We start from the raw sequence: 25,565 nt of genomic DNA on the forward strand, positions 1-25,565 counted from the left end.
AGAAAGCAGATAAGCACAATCTACTCCGTCCTCACCCAACTTTTATTTCTCTACATCTGGCTGTACTCAGGAACAGGAAAATTTTAATTTTAGCTCTTTAGTTCTTTGAGGCAGATTTCTACTTTGCAAACTCTTGGGTGTTTAATGGAACTTTCTGAGACTAACTTTGTTCATAATTGTTTAATATTATCCTTCAGGGAAGTTTCTAAGGCCAAAAGTCTATAAATTTATGTGGTATTTGTAATGGATAGCTGTTTTTTTAGCATTTAGGAAGCCAATAGTTTTCTTAAAAGAACTCACACATGTTCGAGTGTTAGATGTATTTTTGCTTTAAAAAAAACTTGTGATAACTTTTAAGCTAATAATAATAGTGGTGACAATGGCAAGAACAACAGCATCAATAATAAATGAGTCCTTATATGTTTCAAGTACTATGCTAGCTCTTTACCTGAGTTACAGAACTTAATCCTCACCAAGGCCTAGTAAAGTAGGTAATTTATTTTCTCCATTTTTCAGATGAGGAAACTGGAGCTTAGAGAGATTTAATGACCTGTTCAAGGTCACAGAAGAGATGAAGTGTTTGCTAGATTTTGAACCAGGCATCTCCTTTCAATTTAACGCTTATCTAAGAGCAAATGCAGCTCAACATCACTAATTGTTAGGGAAATAGAGATCAAAGTCACAAGAAGATACTGCTTCACATCCATTAAAATAGCTATTATCACACACACACACACACACACACACACACACACACACACACGTGTGCACACACATACACACAAAACCCAGAAAATAACAAGTTTTGATGAGAATGTAGAGGAATTGGAACCCTGTAAGCATGGCTGGTGAGAGTATGAAAATTGTATAGGTCCTTTGGAAAACAACATGGTACTTCCTTAAAAAGTTAAAGAGAATTACCATTTGATCAGCAGTCTTGCTTTTCGGTATTGCTTATACTTATTCATAATAGCCAATAGGTGGAAACAACAACCCAAAATCTATCGACAAAGAAACTGATAAACAGATACAAACAATATATGTAACAAAAGTAAACAAGCTTGTAAAACAAATTCTATATATAGACAACAGAGTATTATTCAGCTTTAAAAAGGAATGAATTCTGGCACATGCTACAACATGAATAAACCTTGAGGATATTATAAGGCTAAGTAAACTAAGCCAGACACAAAAGTATAAATATTGTTTGATTTTACCCTAGGAGTAATCACATTCATAGAGACAGAACATAGAATGGTTTCCAGGTATTGAGGGCAGAGGGAAATGGGAAGTTAGTGTTTAATGGGTATAGAGTTTCAGTTTCAGAAGATGAAGAGTTGTGGAGATGGATGGTGGTAATGGTTGCACAGCAGTGTGAATGTGCTTGGTGCCCCTGAACAATACACTTAAAAGTGGTTCAAATGGTAAATTTTACAGGGTATGTATTTTTTACCACAATAGAAGATAATTAGAAATAAATTTTTAAACTGAATAGTGACCAGAGTGTCTTCAAATGATGGATTCAACCATGTTTTAACTGAAATCAGTGAATTCTGTTGTAAGTGATGAGTAGCAATTACCTTATGGGAGGTAGTCCTTCTCTCTTTTCAATAGAAGCATCATTTGACTTCTTTTTTTCAAGGCTTTGGGTTATATTCTCCTGGGGTCCTTTAAGAGAAAGATAAGATAAGGTACCCATTTTTATGCCTTCAATATTAGTTGTGTTTCCTCATCCATTCCCTTCAGCTAAACCATTTACTTTCCACACCTCCATGAGTGGAGTGGAGTATAAACTGTTAGCCTTCACTGGTCTGAAGAAGATGGCATTTTATTTTTCCTCTGCTTTCTCTGTCAACCCCCCGTGGACTTAGCAGCAGCCTCTGTGACACAGATGACACTTGGTTCAGTTTTTGTTTGGCCCACCTCATTTTCCTTCTATTCACTCAGGGGAATGTCTCTAGCCTTGGGATCTGACAGTCAGCATGTGATGAAGGACAACCAAAATGACACACACAACACAGATTTTAGCCTCAGCCTTTTCCTTTTTTTTTTTTTTTTTTTTTTTAAGTATGGTGAGTCCTTGCCTGTAGAATACCTAATTAAAGGTAAGGCCTAATATGGGAAAGAAAACTTCTCCCAAGGCCCTTGAATGGGCCATGACTTTCGTTTGTTGTTGTTTTGTTTTTGGTTTTGTTTTTTGGTGGGTCTCCTACAAAATCATAGTGAACTGTCCCCTAAACTAACAACAAAATCTGGAGCACTGGACCACTGTGTATGTCCTGCCTCTACTTGGTATAGTTTTTAAAAAGATATAATAAGTATGTGGACATTTTCAATTTATTTTTAGATATGTATTTATTCATTTTGAGAGGAAGAGATTGAATTTGGAATTATGGCTTGAATTACCATAACTAGGTAATGTTCTTTATTTACTTAGGCGTAACAATTATTCATTTCTTTGGACAAATATAAACATTTGCAGTATTATTTTGCACTAAGTCCACTAATATGCATTTGTGTGAACATGCTTTGTCGATAAACGTTTGGAAGAATCAATGCTGTAGGCCTTTTTCACATCATCAGAACTTATCATTGTTAGGGAATTTATCAGCCATGAAAAACTGGTGACGAATATAATAGCATATGTGACTTTTTAAGGAATGTAGATTAACTGAAGAAGTGAATTAGCTATGAGTATATGCCAAATAAGCAGATAACCACATAAAACTTGTCATAAGATGTCAATAAGGGTAAGTACTTAGGTAAAAAATTAGATTGTATTTTTTGAAAAATGGTAGATGTGGCTTAAAAAAAAAGAATTGTGAAAATTGGAAACTTCTGATGACTGTCCCTTCTAGACATTGTTTGGCCTATGCATGTTGTTCCCTCACAAATTCAATGGGAGAGAATACCTGTATACTAGCTGCACTTACGAGAAGTGAGTTGTTTGTTCTCTCAGCCTGGACACACAGAAGGATACATACTGTATGATTATACTCTAGGACTAATCAAATTCATAGAGACAGCAAATAGAATGGTTTCCAGGTACTGAGGGCAGAGGGAAATGGGAAGTTAGTGTTGAATGGGCTTCCGTTTGGGTTTCTTTCCCATGTAACACATTAAGGAATAATTTGTCTCAGTCACTTGGCTTTTTTTCCTTTGCACTCCATGTCCAAAATTCCTATTTCTACCCTCTATCCTTTGCTTTGCCCTTTCTCTCCCAGCAACATCTTCTTCATGTTCAGTGGTAGAAGGAAAATGGAAGAACCAGTTATTAGGTATATTCCCAGGAGACCCCTGAAAGACCTCTTACCCAGAGAAGTTGGGGATGGAAGGCAACACACGTACAAGTGTGGTTTAGTTCAAAACACATGAGTTTCTTATAGGCTCCATCACCTTAGGTGAGTAACTTGTCTTCTCTAGGACTTCAGTTTTTGATCTACCCAATGTGGGGAGTAAGTCTCTTCAGCAAATGCTCTTAGGAAAAATGGATAACTACATGTAGAAAAATGAAATTGGATCCCTATATTATACCAGTCACAAAAAAGTAACTCAAAATAGATTAGAGTCTTAAACCTCATCTGATACCAGCGTCACTTCTAGCCACCATTCTGATTCAGCACTGCATGATTTGAATAGATTTTTGTTTAAATAAACTCTTAAAAATTGTAATATGCCCAGTCTATCTTTTAATAGCTTTGGTGTCAGAAGAGGGAACTGAAGGAGATCTCCTGATGCCCCCAGAAGTGATGAGACTTAAATCCAGAACATAAAAATCTTTTAATTTCCATCTTAGTGAAGATTCCTCCCTGACATAAAGAAGAAAATTGAGGATAATGTATCTGGATGGCTTGCTATCATTCAAGTGGCAACCCAATTCTTTGAGGAATTAAAAACAAGTGTACTTGTCTGACAGATGAGGTCTTTATAAGAACAGAAATTCAGCTCTAGAAACAGTTCAAAGCCCTCTTACCCTTTTTACCATTTCCAAACCTGGAGTTGTTAGAAACTGTGCTTGTGTTGAGTCAGGTCTCCTAGTGGGTGTATGTGGGGGTGTGGAAGGACATGGATGAAACCCTTTGTGCTGGGAGTCTGAAGTTTTCACAGCGTAAAGTTAAGATCTAGTTGAGAAAGGGCTCAGAGAGGCCTGCCTGAAGTTGGGACAAGACGAGTCTTTGCCACCTCTTCCACTGGGTCCTGTCAATGTTCCAGAATCATCACTGTCAAAGCATCGGGCATCAAGACATCAGGGGAGTTAGGGAGGGGCCATCTGGACTCCTCTCACTGCACTCCGAGTATTCATTTTCCTTACCAACATGACCTTGCAGCTCTGACAGCCCTTTGTTGCTCCTTGCCACACTCAGCACACAGGAATGTTCAGTAAATCCCAGTGGCCACTGACTCATGCCCCTACAGACAACTGGAAGACAGTTCTGGAATACTGCCATGAAGCAGGCGTGAGGCCTACACACCTGCCCCCAGCAAGGAGGTTTCTTTTAGTTTAGGGATAAAACTCCTCTGTCCTATTTTTTTTTTTTTTTCAAGCTTATATACTTTTCCCATCAAACCCTTTTCTCTTCAGTGAGCTTAGGCTTTTGAAGATATAATTTAGGAAGTTTTTTCATGCTACTGCTATTTCTGCTCAGTTGCATATCTCTCTGAGGCATTGAAACACAGAGCCTCTTGAATTGACTAGGGGAAAGGGAGAAATTCAGAGAGAGAAAAACAAGAATGAGTATCTTATAATATCTTCCAGCCCCACATACCGGTTGGCATGGAAAAGATAAACCTAGGTTTAGCAGTTTCACCCCTGGACACGATAGAATATTTCTATCAGTTCTTTGGCTTTGATAATACACTTAGGTGGATATAAGAGGAGACATACTGGGTAGGTTGGAAAAGCATTATTCTGGGGTTTTTTTTGCCCAGTGTCATCTGACTGCAGTTCCTTATCTGTGAAATGAGTGAGTTGGAAGTTTATCTCTTCCAGCAATCATATTTTTAACTTACAGTAATAAGTAATCTTCATGGCAGTAAATATATTAACACATAAATTACCACATCAATTAGCACCTAAACAACGCTGCTGGCTGATTTTCATATACTTCAAGAGAGGAGACTGCTCGATGTTCAGTCCATACCGTACAATCATTTCATTTGATTCAGAAAAAAATCCATCAGATCAGTTACTAATGTGGAAGATTACCCTTTTCTGATGGAATTTTTAATTTTTATTATATAATATAGTACAGATAGTCTCTTCTCTGGCATAAATGGGACATCACCTTGCTTCTGGAAAGAGTAATGGACATGTGCCCACATAGCTTCTCTCCCTGTTCTCTTGGAACCACTTTTCAGGATGACAGTAATTTTCCTCATTTCAGAAGTCTAATTTTTTTTTTTTTTTTAAGAACCACAATGTCTGTGAATACCATTATCCTCTTTTCCTTTTACCAAGTGGCCTGGTTAATGGTTGGAGGGAAATGATAATCAGTAAGGTTTCTGTTTTTCACGGAAATGTATTGATGCTCATCTTGTGGGTAAAAAGACACAGGCACAAAAAGGTGCTTTGAAACACCTATTTGAATACCTGTCTGCAGACCTCTTGTCAGCCCTTTCCGGACATTTCCTTCACCACAGTTTCTTTCCTGTGTGATGTAACATGACAGTTTAAAGGGTCTTCTGTTGCACTCAATATTCTATCCCTTTTACATTTTATCCCCATTCCTCTTGCTTGGCACTTAGTAGTGCTGCTTTGCTGAAGCTGTTTATAATGTAGAAGATTAATGTTTTTCAAGGGTGTATTCCTAACTTCTCCCTCCTGAGTTGCATATGAATATTGGCATATGCTAGATTTGGTTATAAGCAAATGGATGTCAGAGTCCTGTGCTGATTTCTTTCTTTCTGTCTTCCCTCATGGCTCCCTCAATATGTGCAATATGTGTGTTTTGTGGAGTATGTCTTACTCGGGGCCAGATGTTCTTGGCTGAACTTCAGGACACATCCTGATTCTGTTTACAGGCGAGGAAGGCCCAAAGTCTAGTGCCCTGGAGAGAATGGGGGGCATAGACTTAATCATCATAGGATGTGTCAGACAAAAGCAAATAAGAAACTAGTTGGCTTCCTCTGGAGTTTGATGTCACAATCAGACTTGTTGTTTCCTGATTTTGGCAGACGCTTAAGCCAGGACAACTATATATTATGTTTATTTCCATCTACTGAATTACAATTGCTTCCTGCAAAAAACAATGACTACTGAAGAGGTGGAATGATTTCTTGGTCACATGTTTTCTTTAATCTCTGCATAAGTCTAAAATGGAAATAACTGACATTTCTTGAATGCTATTCTGTCTCCAGAACTACCTTTCTCTAAAAGTGTCCTGAAGCTTTCACTGAATTGGGGGCCTGTTTCCCAGGTTCTGAGTGTGCACCTGTCATGGGTTTGTGAGCAGGGGAAGCCAGTGAAGGTCAAAATGTTTTTTTTCTTTTACATTTTTTAAATATTTATTTTTGAGAGAGGGAGAGAGAAAGAGAAAGAGCGAGCATACCCAAATCGGAGAGGGGCAGAGAGAGGGAGATAGTGGATCCAAAGCAGGTTCCCTCCTGACAGCAGAGAGCCTGATACAGGGCTTGAACTCACGAACCATGTGATCATGACCTGAGCCAAAGTCGGTTGCTTAAATGACTGAACCACCCAGATGCCCTCAAAGCATTTTTTTTTTAAATGAACACACAAAAGCCTGGTTCAAGAACCACAGTTTCTTAAAAACATAAATATGGTAAATGAGATGTGTCCAGTGTTATTTTATATCAGAATTGGCTTTTCTTGAATTTAATAGCAGTCCATTTCCCTGAAAGTTACATTTAAATATAACTCTAAATATAAGCATTTAACTCCCATTTAATGATTTATCCACTTGTATTTTTTAAATTATTTTTTAATGATTTACTTATTTTTGAGAGAGAGAGAGCATGAGTGCAGGAGGAGCAATGAGAGAGTGGGCAGGGGGGACAGAGGATCTGAAGCAGGCTCCACACTGTTAGCAGTGAGTCCCATGCAGGGCTCAAAGTCATGAATGGTGAGATCATGACCTGAGCTGAAGTTGGACGCTCAACTGACTGAGCCACCCAGTCACCCTGATTTATCCACTTTTACTAATAACCATTAATTCCAGTTATGAAAGACGAAGAGTTTAGCTCATTTACATGTGCTTTTCCTCCCCACCTCGTCTTACCAATTGTATATTATTTAAAATATTATTAATTAGTAAATTAACTATATTACTAATTTATCAACTAATTTAACATTTTATTAACTTTTATTTGCTTGTTAAGTTTATTTCTTAAGCCGTTTATATTTAACCCCCAATATTTAGGAAGAAGCTAGCTCCATATACTTCTGTCAACTGAATGACATTTTGTCAAAGTCCTGTTTTATACCAGAGTTTGATGCTTTCTCTTAAATTCATTTTAAAAATTGAAAGCCACTAACTATAATTTGTAATATTTTAATTATAAAACTATTAGTCAAAGCTAAGTCAATGAAACCTATAGATTTGGGGATATAATACTATGTTTTTAAACCTGTGTAATGCAAAGGAAAATGTTGCAAGCCTCAATATCCCAAAGATTCTCTCTGTCTCTTAAACTTTGTCAACATGACCTCCACTGTGTTCCTGAAATTTATCTACAGAGTATTGGTTTATTCAGGTTTTCTAATTTCTCTGGAGCCTTCTATTGGGTAAGTTACTTTTAAAAATACTGTTTATTTCCGTGTCTTCAATTTATATGAGCAGTGTTGAACAAAGAATCCCTTATATATCATCTGCATCTTTGATTATACTCTTTTTCACAGTTTTACTTCTGTGTATTTTCTCTCTCTCTCTCTCATTTGGAATAAGCAATATCGTATCTTTTATTTTTCATGTGTCTGTTCCAAAGAGCTGTCTTGGATTTATTTTTCAATTTTATTTGTCTTGTTTTACCTTTTCTGCTTTTGTCGGTGTCTGCTTTTGTCTTTCTTACCTCTTATATTTTTCTTGGGATTTTATTGTTGTTTTTCTGATGAGTTAACATGATGTTGTCTATGCATCCAGATAGTACCCTGGATTGGTCTACAGACCTATGAGAAAAAAATTATTTATGGAATCCTATATGACCGCAATGAAGAGTAGGTTTTGGAAGGTCAGTTCTCAACAGGAAGCTTATTAATAACTTACGGGAGCAATGGGCACCAGTGACTAGAGACTCAGGGCATCTTTTCACCCAAAGCAGGAGGGATGTTGCAGAGCAAGGCCAATTTTGAGAACTCTCATTCTGCAAACACCTTGCCTTCTAAGTTAACCCTTGCCATTCTCTTTCTGCTCTCACTCTTCTGATCTTTTGCCTCTAATTTGAAAATTGTTTGTTTATTATTGAACACTTCTCCCAAAAGGCAGTAGGCAACCCAAAATATTGTATTAGAAATTATTCATAGATTTGGGTTAAGTCTTAATACCTGTCAGCTGTATCAATTAAGATTCCATCAAGAACCATATAGTGTTGTGAAAGAAGGTAATACAAAGAGAGTTTAATAAAGGGACTAGGGACTGTTTACAAAGGTTTGGGTAGCATGTTATAAAATGATGACGAACAGTTTAGAAGCTTGGAGCAGATAACATTGGGTGGTACTGCTACTGGTTCTAAGCCTGAAGGGGTGAAGGGAGGCAGAGGGTTCTGGAACCCGGAGGTAGAGATAGCTATGTGGAGAGGGCCACAGGAATGGTGCTCTCTGATCAAGAGAACTGGCCAGCTTGTGTTGGCCTCAGAGGGAGGCAGCCAGTAGAATAATAAACACCTTGACTTCAGTCTCCTCTTTCCCTCTTCTTCCAGCACTTCCCATGGCCTGAAACCACTGAGAAGTAAGACGGTGATAGTACTTGTGGATGTCATCTATCAGTAAAATGTTGTGAGGCAGAGAGCAAGGTGGAGAAGGACAAACAATGACTATCCAAGGGAGAACAGAAGATACTCAGTATACCCACCCACCCAGGAACCACCCGGTGTCATCCTCCTCATAGTCTGAGAAATCTATCTACCCAATATTCAGAATAACTTTGTGGGGTTCATTTACCACTTGGTGTGAGTTTGCCAGTTACTTTCTTTGTGAAATTTTTGGTAACAAATACAAATTGTTTAACACATATGGAGATGTTCAGATTTTCTATTTTTTCTTTTCTCTGCTTAAATTGTAGTTTTCAAGGAAATTATTTCCATCTAGTCATTCAACTTATTTTTATAAAGTTTTTCATAATATTCCTTTATTATATCCTTTTTGATATGTGCAGAATCTCCTGTGATATATTCTCTTCCATCTCTGATACTGGTAAGGTGTGGGTGTGTTTCGTTTTTCCTTGATCAGTCTTGCTAGATGTATATCAATTTTATTAATATCTTGGAGGAAACAACTTTCAGTTTTTCTCTATTTGTTTTCTAGTTCATTAGTGTCTTTTCTTTAGTATTTTCTACTTCATATGTTCTTCTTTAACTAGCTTCTTAATGTGGGAACTTAGATCATTAATTAAAACCTTTCTGATTTTTTTCTTTTATTTTTTAATTTAATTTTTTAATATAGTTGACACACAATGTTACATTAATTTCAAGTGTACAACATATTGATTCATCAAGTTAGTGCATTATGCTATGTACAACCATAAGTGTGTCAACCATCTGTCACTGTACAACACTATTACATAGGCAGTGCCTTTTATTCCTGTGACTTCATTCCATAACTGGAAGCCTGTATCTCCTACTCCCCCTTACCCTTTTTATCCATCCCTCCACCCCCACCCCCACCCCTCTGGCAGCCATCAGTTTGTTTTTGGTATTTATAGATCTGATTCTGAATTTTGTTTATTGATTTTTTTTTAAAAACTTCCACATAAGAGTGAAATTGCATGGTATTTGTCTTTCTCAGTCTGACTCCTTTCACTTAGCATGATACCCTCTAGGTCTATCCATGTTGTCACAGATGACAAAAACTCATACTTTTAATAGCTGTGTAATATTACGTGTACGTGTGTGTGTGCGCGCGTGCGCACTCATTTGTCTATCGATGGACACCTAATTTCTTCCATAACTTGGCTGCTTGTAAACTGCATACAGTAAACATAGGGGTGCACATATCTTTTCAAATTAGTGTTTTTGTTTTCTTTGGATAAATACTGAATGGTGGAAATACTGTGTCATGTTACTTCTATTTTCAATTTTTTGAGGAACCTTCACACTGTTTTCCATGGTAGCTGTACCAATTGTAATTGCACCAACAGTGCACAAGAGCTCCTTTTTCTCCACATCCTTGCCAACACTTATTATTTCTTGTCTTTTTTATTTTACCTATTCTGACAGCTGTAAGTTGATATCTCATTTTGGTTTTAATTGCATTTCCTTGATGATTAGTGATTTTGAATATCTTTTCATGTGTCTGTTTCCATCTATATGTCTTTTTTGGAAAAATGTCTATTCAGGTCCTCTGACCACTTTTTACTCAGATTTTTTTTATTGGTGTTGAATTATATAAGTTCTTTATATATTTGGCTAGTATACTAGCCACTTATTGAATACATCATTTGCAAATATCTTCTTCCATTCAGTAGATAGCCTTTTCATTTTGTTGATGATTTCATTTGCTGTACAAAAGCTTTTGATTTTTATGGAGTCCTAGTAGTTTATTTTTGCTTGTTTCCTTTGAGGAGACTTATCTAGAACAATTTCTCAGGCCAGTGTCAGAGAAATAATTGCCTGTGTTCTAGACTTTTTATGTTTTCAGGTCTCACTTTTAGGTCTTTAATTCATTTTGAGTTTATTTTTGTGTATGGTGTAAGAAAGCGGTCCAGATTCATTCTTTTTGAATGTGACATTCATTTTCACAGCGCCATTTGTTGAAGAGACTTTTTCCCATTGTATATGCTTGCCTCCTTTTCATAGATTAATTGGCCATATAATCATGGGTTTATTTCTGAGCTCTCTATTTTGTTCCATTGTTCTCTGTGTCAGTTTTTGTGCCAGAACCATACTGTTTTGATTACTACAGCTTTGAAGTATATTTTGAAGTCTGGAATTGTGACAGAATGGTTTAAAAAAAAAAAAAAATGGACCCATCTATATGCTGCTTTGTTCATCTTCCTCAAGATTGCCTTGGCTATTCAGAGTGATTTTTGGTTTTATAAAATTTTAGTATTATTTGTTCTAGTTTTGTGAAAAATGGTGTTGGTATTTTGATAGGGATTGCATTAAATCTGTAAACTCATCTCAAAACTGGGAGTGCATTCCTCATCCATTAACACCATGCAAGTTGACCACACAGAAGAAGCGCTTTAGGTAATGTGGATATTTTAACAATATTAATTCTTCCAATCCATGAGCATGGGATATCTTTCCATTTCTTGGTGTCGTCTTCAGCTTCTTTTATCAGTATTTTATGTTTTTCAGAGTACAGGTCTTTTACCTCTTTGGTTAAGTTTATTCCTAGGAATTTCATTATTTTTGGTGCAATTGTAAGTGGAATTATTTTTAATTTCTCTTTCTGCTACTTCGTTAATGTATAGAAATGGTACCAATTTCTGGGTATTAATTTTGTATCCTGCAGTTTTACTGAATTCATCTATTGCTTCTAGTAGTGTTTTGGTGGAGTCTTTAAGATTTTCTGTGCATGGAATTGTGTCATCTGCAAATAGTCACAATTTAACTTCTTTACTAATATGGATGCCTCATTATTATTATTATTATTATTATTATTATTATTATTATTATTATTTGCCTTGTGTGATTGCTGTGGCTAGGACTTATATACTATGTTGAATAAGAGGTAAGAATGGGCATGGCTGTCTTGTTCCTGATCTTAGAGAAAAATCTCTCTGTGTTACACCATTGAGTATGATGTTAGTTGTGGGTTTTTCATATATGGACTTTAATATGTTGAGATATGTTCCCTCTAAACCCACTTTATTGAGAGTTGTTTTTATCCTGACCATTCAGGAGAAAATTTTTTTCAAATGCTTTTTCAAATGTTGAATTTTTTCAAATGTTTTTCCTTCATCTATTGAGATGATCATAGGATTTTTATCCTTTGTTTTGTTGATGTAATGTATCACATTATTTTGTGAATATTAAACCATCTGCCTCCTCAGGGTAAATCCCACTTGATTGTGGAGAATGATCTTTTAAATATATTGTTGTATGTGGTTTGCTAATATTTTGTTGAAGATTTTTGCATCTACGTTCATCAAAGAAATTGGCCAGTTGTTTTCTTTCTTTCTTTTAGTGTTTTTTATTCTGGTTTTGGTATCAATGTAATTCTGGCCTTATAGAATGTATTTAAGAAGATTTTCTTTCTCTTCTACTTTTTGGAATAGAGGAGAGTAACTATTATAACTAATTGTTTTAAATGTTTGGTAGAATTCACCTGTGAATTCATCTGATCCTGGACTTTATATTTTGGTAATTTTTTGATTACTGATTGATTACTGATTCAATTTCATTACTTATAACCAGTCTGTTCATATTTTCTATTTCTTCCTGATTCAGTTTTGGAAAGTTTTATATTTCTAGGAACTTACCCATTTCTTCTAGGTTGTTCACTTTGTTGGCATATAATTTTTCATACTACTTTCTTATAATCCCTTGCATTTCTGTGTTGTCAGTTGTTACTTCTCTCTAATTTCTTATTTTAGACATAAACCTATCTGGCTAAGGTTTTATCAATTTGGTTAAGTTTTTCAAAGAACCAGCTCCTGGTTTCATTGATTCTCCTCCTTTTCCTCCTCCCCCTCCTCCTCTCTATGTCACTTATTTTTGCTCTGAGCTTTATTTTCTTCTTTCTACACACCTTTGGCTTTGTTCTTCTTTTTCTAGTTCCTTAGGTGTCAAGTCAGATTGTTTATTTGAACTTTTTCTGTTTTCTGAGGTGTATTGCTGTATATTTTTCTGTTAGAACTGCTTTTGCTATTTTGGACTGTTGTATTTTCATTTTCATTTGTCTTTCTATATTTTTCTTAATTTCTTTTTTGATTGCTTCATTGACCCATTGGATTGTTTAGTATCATGTTGTTTAGTTAGCCTCCATGTGTTTGTGTTTTTTCAGTGTTCTTATAATTTCTAGTTTCATACCTTTGTGGTCAATTAGGATGCATGGTACAATTTCAACCTTCTTAAATTTATTGTGGCTTGTTTTTTGGCCTAACGTGATCTCTTCTAGAGAATGTTCCACATGCATTTGAAAAGAATGTGTATTCTTTTGTTTTTGGATGGAGTGTTCTGTGTATATTTGTTACATCCATCTGGTCCAGTGTGTCATTCCAAGACACTGTTTCCTTGTTGATTTTCTACCTGGATGATCTAACCACTGATGTAAGTGGGTGTTAAGTTCCCCTACTATTATTGTATTACCATCAATTTCTCTCTTTGCACTCATTAATATCTATCTGCTTTATGTATTTAAGTGCTCTAGTGTTAGGTGTGTAGATATTTATAATTGCTACACATTCTTGTTGAATTGATCCTTTTATCATTATGTTATGTCCTTCTTAGTCTCTTGTTTCAGTCTTTGTCTTAAAGTCTATTTTGTCTGATGTAAGTATTATTACTCTGGCTTTTAAAATTTTTATTTATTTACTTCTGTATGCATGGTAAATATTTATTCATCCCTTCACTTTCAGTCTGTATGTGTCTAGGTCTGAGATGAGTTTCTTGTAGGCAGCATATAGATGTGTCTTGTTTTTTATCCATTACATCACCTTTCATCTTTTGACTGGAGTATTGAGGCCATTAACATTTAAAGTAAGTACTGATTGGGGTGCTTGTGTAGCTCAGTTAGTTAAGCATCTGACTTCAGCTCAGGTCATGATCTCACAGTTCATGGATTGCAGCCCCTTGTCGTGCTCTGTGTGGACAGCTCAGAGCCTGGATCCTGCTTCCGATTCCTTGTATCCCTCCCTCCCTCTCTCCCTCTCTCTCTCTCTCTCTTTCTCTCTCTCTGCTCCTCTCCCACTCGTACTCTCTCTCAAAAATAAATAAACATTTAAAAAAATTAAAAAAAAAATAAACTAAGTACAGATAGGTATGTACTTATTACCATTGTGTTACTTGTTTTCTGATTCTTCTTGTAATTCTCCGCTGTTACTTTTTCCTTCTTTTGCTCTCTTTGTGATTGATGTTTTTCTGTAATGTTATATTTGACTTTTTTCCTTTGTATTTTTTGTGTGTCTATTAAAGATTTTGGCTTTTTGGTTACTGTGAGGTTCATGTATAACTTCCTAAGTATATAGCAGTCTATATTAATTTGATCGTGATTTAAGTTCAAGCACATTCTAAAAAAAACACAAAACACAAGAAAAAAAAAACTTTTTTCTTTTTTTTTACTTCCTCCTCCACATTTTTTGTATATGCTATTGTATTTTACATCTTTTTATTAATAATTTTCTTAGGTCTAATTATGGCCATTCCTTTTCTACTTAAACAAGTCCTTTCAACATTTCTTATAAAGCTGGTCCTTTATCTTTGTTTTTGGGGAACTCTTTATCCTTCAAATCTAAATGATAATCTTGCCAGATAGAGTATTCTTGGATGTAAGTTTTTTTTTGTTGTTTTGGTTTTTTTTCCTTTTAGCAGTTTGAATATATCGTGCCCCTCCCTTCTGCCTGCAAAGCTTCTGCTGAAAAATCAGCTGATAGCCTTGTAGGTTTCCCCTGGTAGGTAACTTTTGGCTTCTCTCTTGCTGCTTTTAACATTTTCTCTGTATCTTTAATCTTTGACATTTTAATTATTATGGGTTATGGTGTGGACTTCCTTAGGTTCATTTTGTTTGGCACTCTGTGCTGTTTAGACCTGGATATTTGTTTCCTTCCCTATGTTAGGGGAGTTTTTAGCTATTATTTCTTGATATAAATTTTCTACCCTTTTCTCTCCTTTCTTTTCTAGAACCCCTATAACATGAATGTTTCTTTGCTTGATGTTGTCCAAGAAACATTAACCTATCCTCTTAATCTATCCTCATTTTTTTAAATTCTTTTTTCCTTTTGCTGTTCTTCTTGGTTGCTTTCCACTACCCTGTCTTCCAGTTGTTGATTTGTTATTCTGCATCTTGTAACCTACTGTTGATTCCCTCTAGTGTTTTTTTTTTTTTTATTGTGCCAGTTACTGTGTTTTTTTTTTTTTTTTCTATCTCTTTATTGAAGGTCTCACTGAATTCCTTCACTCTTCTCTCCAGCCCAGTGAATATCCTTATGATCATTACTTTAAATTCTTTATCAGGCATATTTCTTGTATCTATTCCATTTAGTTCTTTTTCCAAGTTTTTTTTTTTTTTCTGTTCTTTATTCTGGAGCATATTCTTCTGTCTCATCATTTTACTTGACTTTGTTTGTTTGTGTTTCTGGATTAGACAGAATAGCTACTTCTCCTAAACTTGAATGAATGGTGTTGTGTGGTCATTCCCTATGTATACTGTGTTTACTTAGTGACTTTTGCTGGCTATCAGGAGCAGTGGCTGGCCTGTGATGAGGATCCTAGAGCTTTCCACATAGTGGGCACCCTGTCAGGAAAGCTAAAGCTGAAGTGGATGTAGACCAGGGTGTTACAGAGTTCTATGTGCTGAGGGTACTCTGTTAGGACAGCTGAAGTTAAAATGGCAGAGTGTCCTGGATCATTCTGTGAAGATAAAGCCTTGGGGTGGCTGGAGCTAAGGTGGTGTGAGGGCCAGGAAGTCCTTGAGTTCACTGCACAGAGGGTTCCCTGGCAGGATAGCTGAAATTAAAGTGGGTACAAACTGGGGGACCCGGGCTCTTTACACAGAGGGCACGTTGGCAGGATAGCTGAGGTCAAAGTGATTTTTGGCATTCTGGGACTCTCTGCCCAGAGAATGCCCTGAAGGGGCAGCTGGAGTTGAGGTAGGGCATAGGCCAGAAGGTCCTGGGGTGGGCCACACAGGAAGCACCTGGCAGGATAGCCAAAGCTAAAATGGACATGGACCAGTGTGGTCTCTGGGCTTTTTTTCACAAAATGTGCCCTGGCAGGACGTCTGAAGCTGAAGTGGTTGGAAACCAGATTGTCCTGGGTCTCTCCACACTTTGTCCCAAAGTGCTCACTGCAGGGGATTCCCTGGCCAGGCAACTAGAGTTGGGGCTCGTGCAGGGCTGAGTGTTCCAGGGTGCTCTGTGCAGGGGGCCCCTGACAGGGTGGCTGGATCTGAAGCAGACCTCAGCCAAGAGATTCTGAAGCATTCTATACCAGGGATGCTCTAGCAAGCCATGTGAAGCCAAAGTAGTGTGGGCCTAGAATATTCTGGGAGTACTTTGCACCTGTGTCACCTTGGCTTAAAGGCTAGGGTCGTAGTGAGTGCTAACTAGGGGTGTCCTGGTCTATACCACCCTGTGGCCATCTTGGTCGGAACACGGGGCTGTTGTAGGCTAGGGGCCCAGGACTCACTGAAGCAATAGGCTGGTTAGGGTGTCTGAGCTATGGACAGTTCTGTGCTTTCAAGGTGGAGGGAGAGTTGGGACTATTTCCATCAGCTTCTCCCACCTGGAGAGCATTTTGGCAGCTCTCCTCCTGCTGTTTGGCAGAGTTCGGGGGCTGGCTCTTTTATACACTAGTTGTGCTTTTAAATCATAGCTTTTCAAAGACGAAAGGAAGTAGGGAGGGAGGGAAGAGAGAAGGAAAGAGGAGAGGAAAGAAGGAAAAGAAAGAAGGAAAGGAAATAACAAAAAACCCAAAAGAGAACAAAAAAGAAAAACCCCAGCAACAACAAACCCATGGCTTTTTTTCTGTGCCCCATTGCCAACTGGGGCTGGTGTGGACGTGGGGACCTGGGCTCGCTGAAGCAGCAAGCTGGTTCTGGGGACAGACTCTGCTCCTGTCTGTACTTTTAATGTGGAGGGGAATTGTAAACTGTGTCATTCTCCAGCCCCTTAACCTGAAGTGCATGTATTTCTGCAGCTCCTCCATTTGGAGGAATTCTAGTGCTGCCTCTTTTATATGTTAGCTGCCCTGTTAAACCATAGCTTTTTTTTTTTTTTCTATGCCCCAGAAGAGAGGGATCTGTTCCTGGTCCTCACTACTATCTCTCCACATTATGGTCTGCTGCGGGAATAGGGGTTCCCTTTCTTACCATCTCTCTTGCTACTCTCATTTGCCCTTCTCTCTGCCTTTTGTTGTGCAGATGGTGGTCAGTTGGCCCTCAGTTCTTCTTCAGAAGGAACTGTTCTATAGACATTGTTTGGTGTGGGTGTGGAGGGGTGAGTCTTCCTATGTTGTCATCCTGGACCAGAACTCCCTTAGTGCTCTCCTAATGTAAGCATTTAAAAGCCACAGACTTCACTCCAAGCTTTGGCTTCATCATACACGCTTTTATATGTTGCATTTTCACTTTAACTCAGTTTGAAGTATTTTCTAATTTGTTTTGTAATTTGTTCATTGTCCTAAGTGTTATGTAGAAATGTGTTATTTTTTCCCAAATATTTAGGGTTTTGAATAACAATCTATTGATACCAATTTCTAATTTAATTTAATTGTGGTTAGTGAACATATGCAGCAGGATTTCAATTATCTGAAATTTGGTGAACATAATATTTTTATGGAGCAGCATATTTATTATCTTGGTGAATGTTACATGTGCTCTTAAAAAGAATAGTATTTTGTACTGTTGGTTGCAATAGTCTATCGATATCAATTGGATCAAGGGGATTGATGGTATTGTTAAAACTATATCCTGATCGATGTTTTTGTCAACTAGATCAATCATTGATAAGTAAGTGTTAAAATGTCCAAATATAATTGGGAATTTACCTAATTATCCCTTTATTTGTGTTTTTTTTTTTTCATTTATTTTGAAGCTGTTATTAGATGCATGAACATTTAAGGTTGTTGATTTCTTGACTAATTGACTCTTATTAAATTTTCTTCATCTTCATCCATGGCTGTAATGCTCTTCTGGAAGTTCTCTGCTTTGTCCATGGCAGTTGTGATTGCCTGGATATTATTATAGCTATACCCTCATTCTTGGGCTTATTGTTTTTATGGCATACTCTTTTCCATCTTGCTACTTTCAAACTATCTTCGTCTTTATAGGTAAAGTTAAATCCCTATAAGCTTATTTTTTTACTGGTTACTCAGAATTTAAACTATGCATTCTTATTACTTTCCACTTAGAGGTCATGTTATAACTCTTGAAAGAAATGCAAGTTGCTTATAACACTATAATTCCATCCTCTATCCTTTGAGTTACTGTTATCATATATTTTACTTCTAAATACTGTATAAACTCAAAAGACAATGTTATTTTGGGTTTAATCAATTTTCTTTTAAAGAAATTAACAGAAGAGAAAAGGTTGTTTTAATTTTATTTTTAATATTTATTTTTGAGAGAGACAGAGAGAGACAGAGCATGAGCAGGGGCAGGGGCAGAGAGAGAGGGAGACACAGAATCTGAAGCAGGCTTCCAGGCTCTGAGCTGTCAGCACAGAGCCAGATGTGGTGCTAGAACCCACAAGCTATGAGATCATGACCTGAGCCAAATTTAGATGCTTAACCTAATGAGCCACCCAGGTGCCCAGGCCTTTTGTCTTTGTAACTTCTAATGTTCTTTTTACCTTCCTATAACTTTCAATTTCCAAATGAAATACTTTCTTTTCATGCAAAACAACATTTAGTGGTTTTATTTATTGGTTTGTTTATTGTTTGTTAGTGCAGATCTGCTGTTGAAGAATCCTTGGGATTTTTAATTATCTGAAAATTGTTTTATTTAGCTTAATTTATGATTTTTTTTGCTGTATATGGAATTTAAGTTAAAATAAAATAAAGTTAAAATATAAGTTAATTTTTTTTTTTATTTTGGCACTTCAAAGATGCTGTGTCATTGTATCCTGGACTCCATTGTTTCTGATGTGAATTAACTACAACCTGAATGATTGTATATAATAAGTCATTTTCTCTGCTTTACATATTCATCTTTATTTTAGGATTTCAGCAGTTTGCTTATATGTGCTTACTGTGATTTTCTTTTTACTTTGCTTTCTTAGAGTTCACTGAGCTGTGTGAGTTGTTGCTTTTTGCCAAATTTGGGAAATTTTCATCTTGCCTTCTCTCTCATCTCTCCTCTCCTCTCCTCTCCTCTCCTCTCCTCTCCTCTCCTCTCCATTTAGGATTCCATTCATAGCTATTTTAGATTACTTAATGTTTTTCTATGTCAGTGAGTCTCTGTTCACTTTTCCACACTTTTGCTTTTCCTCTGTTACTCAGAGTGAACAATGTCTGTTTATGTGTCCTACACTGACCTTTTTCTCTTCAATGTTCAGTCTGATATTAAACCCATACAATTATATTTTCATTTCATTTAGAAATTTTGCAGTTTCAGAATCCCTCCTCCCCCCCCTTTTTTTTTACAATTTGAATTTCTCTTCTGATATTCATTGTATTTTCAATCAATTGCTTGTCTTTTTCTTTAAGTTCATAGATATATTTATAACCTCTGTTTTGAAATCCTTGGCCCTTCCAGGATCTGTTTCTCTTTACTATTTTTATTTTTTCATCACATTTCCCTGACTTTGCACATCTAGTAATTTTGATTGTGTGCAGGACATTGTAGATTATATTTTGTAGGAAGTCTATATTATGTTGCCTTTCTTGACATAGTTTTACATTTTGTTCTGGTGGGCAGTTAAATTTCTGGTGGTTTCAGTTGATCCTATCAGTCTTGGTTTTATTCTTTGTTAGGAGGATCAGTTTGTGTTTTACCTTTTGTCCTTGAGTATAGCCACTTATCTAGGAAAGATTTCTTGCCCATAAGGGATGCTGTATGTGGGCTCTCGAATGAATACTTTATGTGCTCAGTGAGGTCTCTTCGCTTTAGCTGTGCCCAAACATAGGTATTTCTCAGTACTCTGTGATCTCTAGTATCTATTCAGCTCTTAGCTGCGTGGCAGGCAGTGCTGTGTAGGTCTTACAGAGTCTAGCGTTGTACAGACATATCCCAGTCATCAACCAAAGACCCTGGCCTCACATAGACTTCTGGCAATCCTCTCACTGGTGCAGCGTCATCTTCTTTACCACTCTGCTCTTCAAATTTCAGCTGCTTCACTAGCTTTAAAATTCAATCTCGGCCTCATTAGCTTAGTGAAGTTACCACCTTGACTTGAGTGCCACTTCTTTGAAGTATGGGCTAGTGTGTGCCTCGAGTCAGAAAACCAAGGAGGATTTGGGACTCACATGTTATCCTTCTGTCAACAATCACTGTCTTCTGTAGTCTCTGGTCCAGTATCTCTGTCCAGTGAAAACTTTTGCTTCAGAATTTTTTCCCCATTTTTATAATTATTTATGAAGAATGGGCAAGTTCAGTACCAATTACCTTCTCATGGCCAAAAGTGTTGTTGCTGGTTGTTTATAGAAGATTTTCCAAGCCATTTGTCATTTGCTTACAGAGGCACTTAAGCCTCTTTTTACTAACCCAGTTTTACTTCATACTTGATGAAAAGCTTTGTGACCTATTGTACTTTTTTTCAGTGCAGTCCTAATTCTGGCTCCTCTCTGCTCATTTTCCTTTCTAAGACCAAAAAAAAAAAAAAAAAAAAAAGATTAATTAAAAGTGAACTGATAGGCTACATACTATAGGATTCCAACTCTATGACATTCTAGTAAAGGCAAAACTATGGAGACCATGAACACAGGAGTGGTGATGGGGAAATGAATAGGCAAAACACAGAAGATTTTAGGACAGTGAAAATATTCTATGTGATACTAAATTAATGCTATATGTCATTATACATTTATCCAAATCCATAGAAGGTATAACACTAAGAGTAAGCCCTTAGGGAAACTATGGACTTTGGGTGATTTCAGTGTGTCAATGTGGGTTCATCCTTGATAAAAAGCATACCATCCTGGTGAATTATGTTGGCAATGAGGGAGGCTGTGCATGTGTGTGGGCAGGGCATATATGGGAAATCTTTGTATATCCCCCTCAATTTTGTCATAAACCTAAAACTGGTCTAAAAAAATAATCTTAACAAAAGTGAACTGATTAATAGTGTTTTAGAGCAAAACTAATAACTTACATGACTAGTAGTTTCATATGTTTATTTAACCCATACTACATGTAGTTTTTCTCATTTTTTATTAACACAATTGCATGATTTTTCAAAACATCAGTTTTATTTTGAGCTTTTTTTTTTACCGTGTATTCACTTTATTTACTTTGTGTCTTAAAATGTAGCGCATTTCGTAAAGGTTTAGTTTATTAACTTCTATGGCATCTTCTCTTCCTTAAACAGGAACACCTGATCCATTTTTTTAATCAGTAAATGTCTATCATATATATATATATATATATATATATATATATATATATATATTTTAATGTTTATTTTATTTTTGAGAGAGAGAGACAGAGCACCAGCAGGGGAGGGGCAGAGAGAGAGAGGGAGACACAGAATCTGAAGCAGGCTCCAGGCTCTGAGCTGTCAGCACAGAGCCTGACACAGGGCTCAAACTCACAAACCGTGAGATCAAGACCTGAGCTGAAGTCAAATGCTTAACCAACTGAGCCACCCAGGCGCCCCTAAATGTCTATCTTATAAAGGAAGCATGATAATGTATGACAGAAATGTACAGGTCCTAGATCAGGGCTCCCTGGATGTGAGCCTCCCTTCTGGCACTTAACAGCTGTGCAATCTTGAGCAATTCTTCTGCCCTCTCTAAGCCTTCTCTGTAAAATAGGGATAATAATTATACCATCTCTTAGGTTTTTTTAATGGTTTCAGACTGTGCAAAAGCACTTGGCATAATGCCTGATACATAATATATGTTCAATAAGTATTAATAATATCTAGTCCTTAAAATATTACATTCATTTATTAAAAAAAAAAAAAAACGAAGCATGAAGAGGCAGCATAGTAGAGTAGAAAAGTCAGAAAGTATCCGTTCTATTTCTACCTCTTAGTATCTGTGTGACTTTAGCTGTATCCCTTAAACTCTCCAATCTACAACTATAAAATGAGCAGAAAATGTGCCTACCTTATAGTTTGGTACAAGAATCAATTAGGTTAATGTTCCAAGGCTTGTTGAAAAACAAACAGACAAAAAAATAAAAAAGTTTACACAGTAAGTAAAATACAAATAATTTAATAAATCAATAATTTTAATACAAATATACAAGTTACATGTTGAATCCTAATATTCTCCACATAGAATCTTCCTGCCATAAAGAAAATACAAGTTTTTATTTCCTACAGGAAAAAAAAGGAATGGTCCCCTTCTGAGCTTCCATAGTTTCTGCCAGGTGAACCTTTGCTTGGAGAAGAAAGACCCGTATATTCTTGTCTAAAATATAATGAGGACTTAAGTGTTGTATTAGAAACCATATTACAAAAAAGAGTATGTTGTACATTTAATATAGGAATACAGTGAATGTGCTTTATACGTATGTATGTGGCACACATGCATAAGTGTATGTTTCTATTTAATGAACAACACATTCGAAAGAGAAAAATATAAAGCCCAACTATGGAAATTTAAAGTAAAGGTTTGACTCCCATGACACTCTCAATTTCCAAAAAGTCCTTTCAGGATATTGCGAGACGCTCTGACCTATTGCTAAAAGGATCTTGATTTTCCATACATGTGAACATGATGCAGACATTTCATCCCTGTCCTTATGAAGAAGCGTCCTTGAGATGACAGCTCCCGAGGGAGAGCTGGGACTGCTGTCGGTACCTCCTCTGCTGTGTGTGATCCAGTCAGGGGACAGGAGCTACATTAGTAATTTGAACAAGGAAATTTAGTAGAAAGAATTGTCAACTCAGTAAAAGGTTAAGTTCTAAAGGGGCTATTAAAGAGATATGCACAGTTTAATTGGGGAAGCAACAATGGAGAGCAACCACCATCCCTTGGCGTTAGGAACAAATGTAAAAGGAGGAGACTCAGATACTTGGCAGATGGTGGGTGGTGATGGCTGCACATTTTTAGAAGGGTTAAACCCTGCTGTTTTTGGCTTAGGAGTTCTTCCATATGAAATTTGCTATTAAGCATGACATTCTAGAAGCAAATTTATGTCTGGGAGTTTCCTGAATTCTACTTGAAATTACTACTTTAGGCAGAAATAAGATATTTTCCTTTGAAGCTATGTTCTTGCTTTCTTCTTTTTTTTAAATCTGAGCAATAAAACAACCATCAGAGCTACAAACTGTGTGCCACAGAGGTACACTTACCACATGATGGATCTTCCCTCAATATTCACTGAGTGTGCAAAATTCTAGGCTTCATTGTGTGGGATACTTTTGAAAGTTATTTTGAAAATAACTTGCTGTCTGGAAGGGAAAGAGAAATATTTAATAGTCACTGTAACACAAAGTAGAATGTGGTAGAGTTAAATACAAATAGTAGGTACATGTAGGAGAAAAGTTACGATGATAAGAATTTGTATTTTCTTGGACTTTACAGTTTTCACAGGACTTTTTATGTAGTCCAGCTCACTGAATTCTCAAAATAACCATAATTAATCTATATCATATTATCCCTATTTTATGGATGAGGAACGTGAGGTTTAAGAGATTGCCTCCCAATCTCACAAGTAACAAGTGGCAGACTGGGGATTTAAACCTATTCCTCTTAAAACACAATCCCTTGATCTTTCCAAAGAAACTCAATACTCTCTGAGGAGTGTTAAGCTACTCATTGTAAGTGAGGCTTCATCTTGATATGGAAAGACACACTCCAGTTTCTCATCTTGGGGCCCCCAAACTTCACAAGTTAAATGGGGTTGAGGAATCAGTCAACTAACCAGGTTCCCTAACCCGCACAGAAAACAAATGATGTCTTCAAGTGGGGAAAGCAGCAGGAGGCTCTTCAAATGGTTAAACAATGATTTCTGCATAACAAGTGAGATTCAAGTAATGCTGAAGCAAGGTCCCCGCTGAACCATGACTTCTGGCCTCTTTCCAAGAAACTCTCTGTCAGGTTTTCTGGAAGCTCAGCCACAAAGGCAGGGGAAGGTTATTTGAGACAGAACCATTCCAGTGTACCTGAAAAGGTCTTCTCTTCTCCAGCAGATAGCTGACCTCACAGGGAGTGTCAGGACTGCTGAGTCACTTGCCTAGGGATCAGTTCAAAGACCGGCCCCCTATTAATGTGGCCTCTCATTCTGGTATCTCAGGAATTTAAGACATTTGTCAGCTACATTCTTTATATTCAGTTTATAACCTAGGCCTGTGTGGGTCCCCTTGCTTTACTTAACACTTCAAATTTCTGGTCATGGGCATATGCTACCTTCTGCGTTCTTTCCCCCTGAATATATACTTTTACCCAGGGGTGGGGGTGGAGGGGGGTTAAATACACACACACATATGTATATACTTATGTACATATGTATTTATAGTACATGTTACAGTATACACAAACACATGTTACCTATATACAGCCAAAATTTTGTTCTTATTTAGGAAGTGGTGTTCTTTTACCTTGAACATTTGGCCTTTTCTTTCAGCGGTGGGTCTTCCCAGAGCAAGGAACAAGAAGCCTAAGAGAGAAGGACTCAGAGAGTCTATGGTTATGTATTCTTTCTTCTTTTGGTCATATCTCCTTCTCTTAACATGTCTCACCAGTCACTTGTCCTTTTGGACCAAAACCCCACTATGGTTTGGGCCTTTTCAGCTAGGCCATGGATGGTTGTGGAAGAACTGATACTACGGTTTTTTTCTATGTTTTTTTTTCAAACCGGTAGAGGTGGGAGTCATTTCACCCACCTCCAAAATTATCCCCTCACACCTCATTAATGAATATGCTGGGCTGGAAAACAATATTCAGTTCCTACAACAAAGTCTAATATAGTGGACACCAGTTAAGTACTGCTTAAATTGGTATGAGACTTAATTAGGCTATCAATTAAAAAAGAAAGCTTTTCTAGTAATATGAAAAATATTTTCAGTTATAAGTTCTTAGTGAAGATACTGACTTTAACATCTATTTGTTGCCCCATAGGACTTAGAGAGCCTTGCATATAGTACTTAGTACCCATTATAAATGAATGAATGAATATAAATTAACCACACTTGGATCTGAATAAATATATCAACATAACATAAAGAGATACCTTGATAATGGAATGCATTAAAAGTACACATATATTAGGGAAAGTCTTACAAAATATAAATGTTGACTGTATGTCTTACAACATAATACATTATAATAGGTGCTCTGGGGACCTCAAAGGTGAATCAGACACTGAACTTACGTGAAGAGACTTAGATATAAATAACATTAAAAAGGGAAGATAATAAGTGACCTAAGGGATCTGTGAAAGGTCTCCTGCAGACATCTTTTCTGATCTTCCAAAGCTTTGGAATTGCTGTGCCCACCACAGTCAACAGTTTCAAGATGGCTCATCATTTCTTGCCCCCTAATCACATGGTGACATGGGCATTATTCTCCTCAGAACAACTGCCCTGCTTTGTCTGAGAGAACTGCCTCTCATCTTCCTGAAGAGTTGTTCCTACCCTCTCATTAAGCAATATTCCTTTTTTCTGAGAGAAGCTTTCTCCCTT

Source organism: Panthera leo, chromosome B3 (assembly GCF_018350215.1).
Source record: "Panthera leo isolate Ple1 chromosome B3, P.leo_Ple1_pat1.1, whole genome shotgun sequence".
In the NCBI taxonomy this organism is placed as follows: domain Eukaryota; kingdom Metazoa; phylum Chordata; class Mammalia; order Carnivora; family Felidae; genus Panthera; species Panthera leo.